The 9,936-nt window shown below is 42.2% G+C and overlaps 1 protein-coding gene across 1 annotated transcript in view; it reads right to left on the bottom strand.

Moving 5' to 3' along the window:
- Window positions 1-9,936, bottom strand: part of Set1 (SET domain containing 1) — a gene marked incomplete in the record, with an annotated part of 508,988 nt that overhangs the window by 56,911 nt on the left and 442,141 nt on the right.

Below are 9,936 nucleotides of genomic sequence, written 5' to 3'. Positions count from 1 at the left end.
ATAAACAGAACAGGAAATCAGCTCTAATATACTTTATTTAGGTAGGAATACTGGTCAGAGAGCCCACTGTAAGTCCGAGTCGTTGGTAACCGAGTACGTTGCTAAGTGAGGAGAGGCTGTATTATACAAATGAATAGAATAAAGGAATTCTGGGCACATGATCTAACTCATGTGTTATAGAGAAGGAGCATATAATAAACATGTCAAGAATGTTCAAAAAATGGAAATGTATGAGAATATGAGTTTTATTTAAGCACACGTACAGTGGACCTTCAACCAACGAAGGCATCATCTAACGATAAAATCGACTAACGAAGCGTTTTATTGTAAAAATTTTGGCCCGTCCAACGATGAAAAACTTGACTAACATCATTCGTCCAGAATGGCCTGAGCGCACCTTAGCTGCCCTGCCTTCAGTTAGTGTGCCAATGTTTACAAGCCAGTGCAGTCACTTCCATGCATACATTTGGTACATTTTGTATTATTCCAGTGTTTTTCGTGCTTGTAACTGCTAAATAAGCCACCATGGGCCCAAAGAAAGCTTCTAGTGCCAACGCTGTGGTAAAAAGGGTGAGAATTACAACTGAAATGAAGAAAGAGACAATCACAAAGTATGAAACTGGAGTGCGTGTCTCCGAGCTGGTCAGGTTGTATAACAAACCCCAATCAACCATCGCTACTATCTTGGCCAACAGAAAGGCAATCAAGGAAGCTGTTGTTGTGAAAGGTGCAAGTATGTTTTCGAAACACAGATCGCAAGTACTCGGAGATGCTGAGAGACTGTTATTGGTATGGATAGATGAAAAACAGATATCAGGAGATAGCATCTCTCAATCAATCATATGTGAAAAGGCAGGGCAGTTGCATGACGATTTAATTAAAAAAAAAAAAAAAGGCCTGCAACTAGTGGTGACGTGAGTGAATTTAAAGGTTGGTTTGGGAGAATCGTAGTGGCATACACAGTGTGGTAAGGCATGGTGTGGCTACCAGTTCAGACCAAAAAGCGGCTGAAAAATATGTACAGGAATTCAAGGAATACATAGAGGCTGAAGGATTAAAACCCCAACAAGTGTTTGTGATGAAACAGGCCTGTTTTGGAAGAAAATGCCAAAGAGGACCTACATTACACAGGAGGAAAAAGCACTCCCAGGACACAAGCCTATGAAGGAAAGGGTTACTTTAATGTTGTGTAGTAATGCTAGTGGGGATTGCAAAGTGAAGCCTCTACTCGTGTATCACTCTGAAACTCCCAGTGTTCAAGAAAAACAATGTCATCAAGGCTAATTTGTGTGTGATGTGGAGGGCAAACAGTAAGGCATGGGTCACTAGGGATATTTTCTATGATTGGTTTTATCATGTGTTTGGCCCCACTGTGAAAAATTACCTCATGGAAAATAAATTGGACCTTAAGTGCCTCCTGGTATTAGACAATGCTCCTGCTCATCCTTCAGAGTTGCCAGAGCGAACTTCGAGGGACTTGAGTTTTATCAAAGTGAAATTCTTGCCTCCTAATACCACTCCTTTCCTTCAGCCCATGGACCAGCAGGTCATTTCAAATTTCAAAAAACTGTACACCAAAGCAATGTTTCAAAAGTGTTTTGAAGTGACCTCAGACACTCAACTGACCCTAAGAGATTTTTTGGAAAGATCACTTTAGTATCCTCAATTGCATAAACCTTATAAGTAAGGCTTGGAAGGGAGTGACTAACAGGACCTTGAACTCTGCTTGGAGGAAACTGGCCACAATGAGTAGAAGAGAGGGATTTTGAAGGGTTTAGGGCTAACCCTGAGAAGCCTATGCCAGCTGTGGAATGTACTGTGGCACTGGGGAAGTCCTTGGGGTTGGACGTTAGTGGGGAGGATGTGGAAAAGATGGTGGAGGACAACAATGAAGAAGTAACCACTGATGAGCTGCAAGAGCATCTGCAACAGCACGAGGACAGAACTGAGAAAATTGCTTCAGAGGAGGGGAAAGAGAAATGGAGGAAGTTGCCTTCTTCAAAGATTAAGGAGATCTGTGCAAAGTGGGTTGACGTGCAAACCTTTATGGATGAAAATCACCCTGACACAGCTATTGCAAGCTGTGCTGGTTACTTTTACAATGACAATGTTGTGGCCCATTTTTGGAAAATCTTAAAGGAACACGAGATACAGAGCTCTATGGAAAGATTTTTGGTGCGACAAAAGTCCAGTGACTCTCAAGTTGTTCCTATTGGCATTAAAAAAAGAAGGGAAGTAAGCCCGAAAAAGGACTTGGTACCTAAAGTCCTTATGGAAGGGGATTCTCCTTCCAAAAAATAATACACCTCCATCTCCCCTCCTCCCATCTCATCACTCATCACATCATCATCAATAAAGGTAAGTGTCACTTATTCCTCATTTAGTAAAGTACGTGTATTTATTTTGTATGTATCCTTCTTTTTCTGTGTAGGAAAATGTATATTTCATGTGCAAAATTTTTTTTTTCATACTTTTGAGTGTCTGGAAAGAAGTAATTGCATTTCCATTATTTTTTATGGGGAAAATTAATTCGACTAACGATAAATTCAACTAACGGCAGCTCTCTGGAATGAATTAATATCGTTGGTTGAGGGTCCACTGTATATCATACTGAGGTAAAATAATAAATCTTCAGATGAGGCAGAATATGTAAATCATATCTCAGATGAAATATTTACTGGAGCCTTTTATAGTTACAGGAAAAGGAAGTATAAAATTACCACTCATCTAATCTGTTAATCAAAAATATTAAATATTATTAACAATATTGCATATCTTTGATGTGTAAATCAGGTGTTTACACTGAAGCATATATGTGAACAGAATTTAGATGAAGGTAAGGAAGTTTTCATTGCATTTATGTATTTAGAAAAAGCATATGACAGAGTGAATAGGGGAGCAATGTAGCAGCTGTTGTAATTGTATAGAACAGGTAGTAAGTTACTAAATGCTGTAATGAGTTTTTATGAGGAAAGCAAGACTTAGGTTAGGGTGAGTAGGAGAGAGGGAGATTACTTCCCAGTAAAAGTAGGTCTTAGACAGGGATGTGTAATGTCACCATGGTTGTTTAACATATTTATAGATGGGGTTGTAAAAGAACTAAATGTTAGAGTGTTGGAGAGAGGGGTGGGATTAAACTGTAGGGAATCAAATACAAAATGGGAATTAACACTGTTACTTTTTGCTGATGGTACTGTCCTTTTGGGATAGTCTACAGAAAAGTGGCAAAGGTTAGTAGACGAGTTTGGGAGGGTGTGTAAAGGAAGAAAGTTGAAAATGTAATAATGTTGGTAGAATTACCGACAATATGTAAAGTAAAAGGACACAAGTACAACTAATGTGACATTGTATTGTGGCAATGTTTCGCTCTCCAGGAGCTTTGTCAAGCCGTTAGTTACAAGCAGTACATGGACACAGAGGGTATACATAGGCTGAGAGTGAGGTACAATAGCAATAGCAATAGCAATAGCAATAGCAATAGCAGCAGCAGCAGCAGCAGCAGCAGCAGCAGCAGCAGCAGCAGCAGCAGCAGCAGCAGCAGCAGCAGCAGCAGCAGCAGCAGCAGCAGCAGCAGCAGCAGCAGCAGCAGCAGCAGCAGCAGCAGCAGCAGCAGCAGCAGCAGCAGCAGCAGCAGCAGCAGCAGCAGCAGCAGCAGCAGCAGCAGCAGCAGCAGCAGCAGCAGCAGCAGCAGCAGCAGCAGCAGCAGCAGCAGCAGCAGCAGCAGCAGCAGCAGCAGCAGCAGCAGCAGCAGCAGCAGCAGCAGCAGCAGCAGCAGCAGCAGCAGCAGCAGCAGCAGCAGCAGCAGCAGCAGCAGCAGCAGCAGCAGCAGCAGCAGCAGCAGCAGCAGCAGCAGCAGCAGCAGCAGCAGCAGCAGCAGCAGCAGCAGCAGCAGCAGCAGCAGCAGCAGCAGCAGCAGCAGCAGCAGCAGCAGCAGCAGCAGCAGCAGCAGCAGCAGCAGCAGCAGCAGCAGCAGCAGCAGCAGCAGCAGCAGCAGCAGCAGCAGCAGCAGCAGCAGCAGCAGCAGCAGCAGCAGCAGCAGCAGCAGCAGCAGCAGCAGCAGCAGCAGCAGCAGCAGCAGCAGCAGCAGCAGCAGCAGCAGCAGCAGCAGCAGCAGCAGCAGCAGCAGCAGCAGCAGCAGCAGCAGCAGCAGCAGCAGCAGCAGCAGCAGCAGCAGCAGCAGCAGCAGCAGCAGCAGCAGCAGCAGCAGCAGCAGCAGCAGCAGCAGCAGCAGCAGCAGCAGCAGCAGCAGCAGCAGCAGCAGCAGCAGCAGCAGCAGCAGCAGCAGCAGCAGCAGCAGCAGCAGCAGCAGCAGCAGCAGCAGCAGCAGCAGCAGCAGCAGCAGCAGCAGCAGCAGCAGCAGCAGCAGCAGCAGCAGCAGCAGCAGCAGCAGCAGACATAAGGACTCGACAAGGCAATTTTTTGCACGCTTTCAAAAAAAATAAAAAAATTATAGAAATTGAGTTATTCATATAGAAAAATAGCTTAACTCTTTGGCAACACAATGGTACAAGAATCAATGTTCTATGATGTTTCTACAATAAATTATAGTCATTTATATCAGGTATGGTGATGGCGATATGGGTAGCATGTCTGCTCACAGCCCATATATTTTTTGGAATTTTTTCCTTGTTTTTTATTGCTTTTTCTTGCATTATTCTTTCTAATATAATAATTGACTATTTGGCATCATAAAAGAGTAGGCAGAGCTTATACATAGACTTCCAGCCAATCAGAAACCATCTGGGAACACCAGCAGTATTCCCGCTCCAGAGAGCCAGGAGAAATCACTTCATTATCACGCTTATATCAACTCTAAGGCTTATTTATCTATCAGAATTGATCTGATATGATGTAATAAACACTATAAATAACATACAAACATGATATATACTCTAGACTGTATAAAATAGGCCATAATATGGCGAGAGACCACCAGGAATATTTCAATATAAATGAGTTACTCCTCTCCATGTCGTCTTTGAGTAAGAGAAAACGGTGTTTTGAAGAGGATAACTGCACTAGAACATCAGTTTACTAAGAAATACACCTAATTAAACGCGATTTTCACGATTTTTTTTTCCTTTGAGATGGCGGGCCGGCCGGCGATCCAGGCCAATATCTCGGAAGTAACTTATTCACTTATTTCGCTTTACTACACCTTTATTACTTAATTAAGTGGAATAATATTCACAGAAATTGTAAATTAATGATTTCTCTAATTTTTGATGGAACATTGTTAGAAATATTCCAAATATTTTGGGAGTTATGTGGGAGTAAAGGGCTGAGTTTTTGCAACATTCCAAGAACTAACAAACTTTATTTTTTGTGAAATAAAGATAAGATATTTAGAGGAAAGGAATCCATCAGAAATTCGTATAAGCATTGTTCTCTCGGCACCAAGTGTCCAAACAACCTTACGTCGTCCCATATAGGACTATCATCCTGCCAAAGGGCATTTTCAGTAAATCAGTCCTTTCTCAGTCTTTTCTCAGTTGTTGTTTGAGGTATCTTATTGATAAATATTTACAGTAACTAGAGAAAATACTTCGTCTTGTGCACCAAAACTGAAAGAAATCTGACGGTAAACAAAAAAGCAACAATTAATTGCCTTGTCGGCCCCTAAGTTGTAATAGTAGTAGTAATGCAATATGGTAGAGCAATTAACTCGTACATGAGTAAAAGTATATAAAAGCTATTACTTGGGTAACATAAAAATAGGTTAGACAAATATAGACTGGATAGAGAAGGCCTGTTGTTCACTCTCTGTAATGTGCTTTGTGTAGTATTAACAGGAGAGACTATGTGATGGCAGGGTTTACTGTTTTCAGGAGGATTCTTGCTAAGACTTCAGACAAAATCAAAGCACCACAAACCAGTTAATGCATGGGTTTACACTATACCCTGTGCAGGCTGCGACAAGATTTATGTAGGTGAAACAGCAAGAAACCTCGACACCCGCCTCAATGAACACATTTACGCATGTAGGAACGATAACTTGAACAACGCCTGTGTACAACACCGACATTCCATCAATTATCTCATGAAATTCAGGGACGCCCAATTAGTGATCAAAGAAACTAATTTCCACAGACGCAAGTGCCTTGAATCAGCACTAATCGCTGTTTCGAATATAATTAAACAAAACAAAGGCAGCTTCACCATCTCTGAAGTCTTAGCAAGAATCCTCCTGAAAACAGTGAACACTGCCATCACATAGTCTCTCCTGTTAATACTACACAAAGCACATTACAGAGAGTGAACACTGAAACAGGCCTTCTCTATCCAGTCTATATTTGTCTAACCTATTTTTATGTTACCCAAGTAATAGCTTTTATATCCTTTTACTCATGTACGAGTTAATTGCTCTACCATATTGTATTACCACTACTACAACAACAACTTATGTCACTACTACTACTACTACTACCACCACCACTAATATTGCACCTCACTCTGAGCCTATATATACCCTCTGTGTCCATGTACTGTTTATAACAGCCTGACAAAGCTCAATAAAATGTAACATTAGTTGCACTTGTGTCCTTTTACTTTACAAAGTTGAAAATGAACACAGATAAGAGTAAGGTGATAAGAGTATCAAATGATTTAGATAAAGAAAAATTGGATATCACATTGGAGGGAGAATGGAAGAAGTGAATGTGTTCAGATATTTGGGAGTTGACTTGTCAGCAGATGGGTTTATGAAGGATGAGGCTAATCATAGAATTGATGAAGGAAAAAAGACGAGTGGTGCTTTGAGGTATCTGTGGAGACAAAAACCATCATCCATGGAGGCAAAGAAGGGAATGTATAAGAGTATAGTGGTACCACCACTCTTATATGGGCATGAAGCATGGGTTGTAAATGCTGCAGCAAGGAGGAGGCTGGAGGTAGTGCCTGAGCACTATGTGTGGTGTAAATATTATGCAAAGAATTCGTAGTGTGGAAATTAGGAGGATGTGTGGAGTTACAAAAAGTATCAGTAAAAGGGCTGATGAGGGGTTGTTGAGGTAGTTTGATAATTTAGAGAGGCTAGAACAAAGTAGAATGACTTGGAGAGTGTATAAATCTTTAGTGGAAGGAAGGCTGAATAGGGGTTGTTTTAGGAAAGGCTGGAGGGAGGGGGGTAAAGGAGGTTTTGTGGGTGAGGGGCTTGGACTTCCAGCAAGTGTGTGCGAGTGTGTTAGATAGAAGTGAATGGAGACGAATGGTTTGTGGAACCTGTTGAGCTGTTGGAGTGTGAACAGGGTAATATTTTGTGAAGGGATTCAGGGAAACTGGTTAGACTTGAGTGCTGGAGGCGGAAGTACAGTGTACCGCAGTGTTCAACAAATAAAATATACATCTACACAAATAACCAGCACACAGAGCGACATTTCGGTTGTGTGACTAGTTAATGGTCCAAGATGGACTGAAACATCGTCATCAGTTTCACTCACCCATGTGTATGTGTGTGTGTGTGTGTTATCTGTGTATTGTGCCTTTCTATTCTTCTAAAATATACATCTCTTGTCTTGCAAAAAAGTGTGTTGCCAGTGCAGGCATTGTACTTCCAACCTTCAGCACTCAAGTCAGGCTACCCAGTTACCCTAAATCCCTTCATAAATGTTACCTTGCCCACACTCCAACAGCATGTCAAGCCATAAAAAGAACTTGTCTCCTCTCACTCCGATCTATTACACTTCAAGAAGCCTACTGGATGTTTAAGCTCCTAGTCAATCTTACTGAAGTCTTGTCACAAAGCAGAAGGAAATTATAGAAGATTTGTGATTTGGCATGACATCTTATTTTTGAAGAGCGTAAAATAACTATACCAAATACCGATGGATAATAGGGTGGCAAATATAAACTAATTGAATACCATAGAAAAGTGCAGAGAATGTTTCCACATATGTACACTTAAATAATTCCTTAAAATAGAACAAGCCACAGAAGACTGTGCAAAATTACAACACAAGATCACTAAGTAAACACAGTGATGACATTATAGTAATACAGTGGACCCCCGCATAGCGAACGCCTTGCATAGCGAACAATCCGCATAGCGGACGCTTTGTTCGCTAAAATTTTGCCCCGCATAGTGGACAAAAACCCGCTCAGCGGCCTTCGTCCGAGACGCGTCCAATGTGCGCCCTCAGCCAGCCTCACATGTGCCGCCCGTCCCATTGTTTACCAGCCAGCCTCCGCGGTAACATTCAAGCATACACTCGGAATATTTCGTATTATTACAGTGTTTTCGGTGCTGTTTGTGGAAAATAAGTGACCATGGGCCCCAAGAAAGCTTCTAGTGCCAACCCTACACCTCAAAGGGTAAGAATACCCATTGAAATGAAGAAAGAGATCATTGATAAGTATGAAAGTGGAGTACGTATCACCGACCTGGTCAGGTTGTACAAGAAACCAAAATCAACCATCTCTATTGTGGGCAAGAAAACGGCAATCAAGGAAGCTGTTGTTGCCAAAGGTTTAACTGTGTTTTCGAAACAAAGATCGCAAGTGATGGAAGATGTTGAGAGACTCTTATTGGTGTGGATAAATGAAAAACAGCTAGCAGGAGATAGCGTCTCTCAAGCGATCATATGTGAAAAGGCTAGGAAGTTGCATGACGATTTAATTAAAAAAATGCCTGCAACTAGTGATGATGTGAGTGAATTTAAGGCCAGCAAAGGTTGGTTTGAGAGATTTAAGAAGCGTAGTGGCATCCATAGTGTGATACGGCATGGTGAGGCTGCCAGTTCGGACCACAAAGCGGCTGAAAAATATGTGCATGAATTCAAGGAGTACATAGAAACTGAAGGACTGGAACCTGAACAAGTGTTTAATTGTGATGAAACAGGCCTGTTCTGGAAGAAAATGCCAAGCAGGACCTACATTACTCAGGAGGAAAAGGCACTCCTAGGACATAAGCCTATGAAAGACAGGCTTACTTTGTTGATGTGTGCCAATGCTAGTGGTGATTGCAAAGTTAAGCCTTTATTAGTGTATCACTCTGAAACTCCCAGAGCGTTCAGGCAAAAGAATGTCCTCAAGGATAATTTGTGTGTGCTGTGGAGGGCAAACAGTAAGGCATGGGTCACTAGGGAATTTTTCTATAACTGGTTACACCATGCATTTGCCCCCAATGTGAAAGATTACCTAACTGAAAAGAAATTAGACCTTAAGTGCCTCCTGGTGTTAGACAATGCCCCTGGTCATCCTACAGACGTGGCAGAGCGACTTTATGGGGACATGAGCTTCATTAAGGTGAAGTTTTTGCCTCCTAATACCACTCCTCTCCTGCAGCCCATGGACCAGCAGGTCATTTCCAACTTCAAGAAACTGTACACAAAAGCTCTGTTTCAAAAGTGCTTTGAAGTGACCACAGACACTGGATTGACTCTAAAAGAGTTTTGGAAGGATCACTTTAATATCCTCAATTGTGTAAACCTTATAGGTAAGGCTTGGGAGGGAGTGACTAAGAGAACCTTGAACTCTGCTTGGAAGAAACTGTGGCCAGAATGTGTAGACAAAAGGGATTTTGAAGGGTTTGAGGCTAACCCTGAGAGGAGTAGTATACCAGTTGAGGAATCAATTGTGGAATTGGGGAAGTCCTTGGGGTTGGAGGTTAGTGGGGAGGATGTGGAAGAGTTGGTGGAGGAGGACAATGAAGAACTAACCACTGATGAGCTGATAGATCAACTTCAAGAGCAAGAGGCCAGACCTGGGGAAACTGGTTCAAAGGAGGGGAGAGAGAAATTGAAGGAATTGCCTACTTCAAAGATTAAGGAAATGTGTGCAAAATGGCTTGAAGTGCAAACCTTTTTTGATGAAAATCACCCTCACACAGCTATTGCAAGCCGTGCTGGTGACTGTTACAATGACACTGTTGTGAACCACTTTAGACAAATCATAAAGGAACGAGAGGTACAGGCCACTATGGACAGATATGTTGTGCGA

The sequence above is a fragment of the Cherax quadricarinatus genome, chromosome 8, assembly GCF_038502225.1.
Source record: "Cherax quadricarinatus isolate ZL_2023a chromosome 8, ASM3850222v1, whole genome shotgun sequence".
NCBI lineage: Eukaryota > Metazoa > Arthropoda > Malacostraca > Decapoda > Parastacidae > Cherax > Cherax quadricarinatus.
Note: the sequence above shows the minus strand (reverse complement) of the source record. Positions and strands in the feature narration are given on the sequence as shown.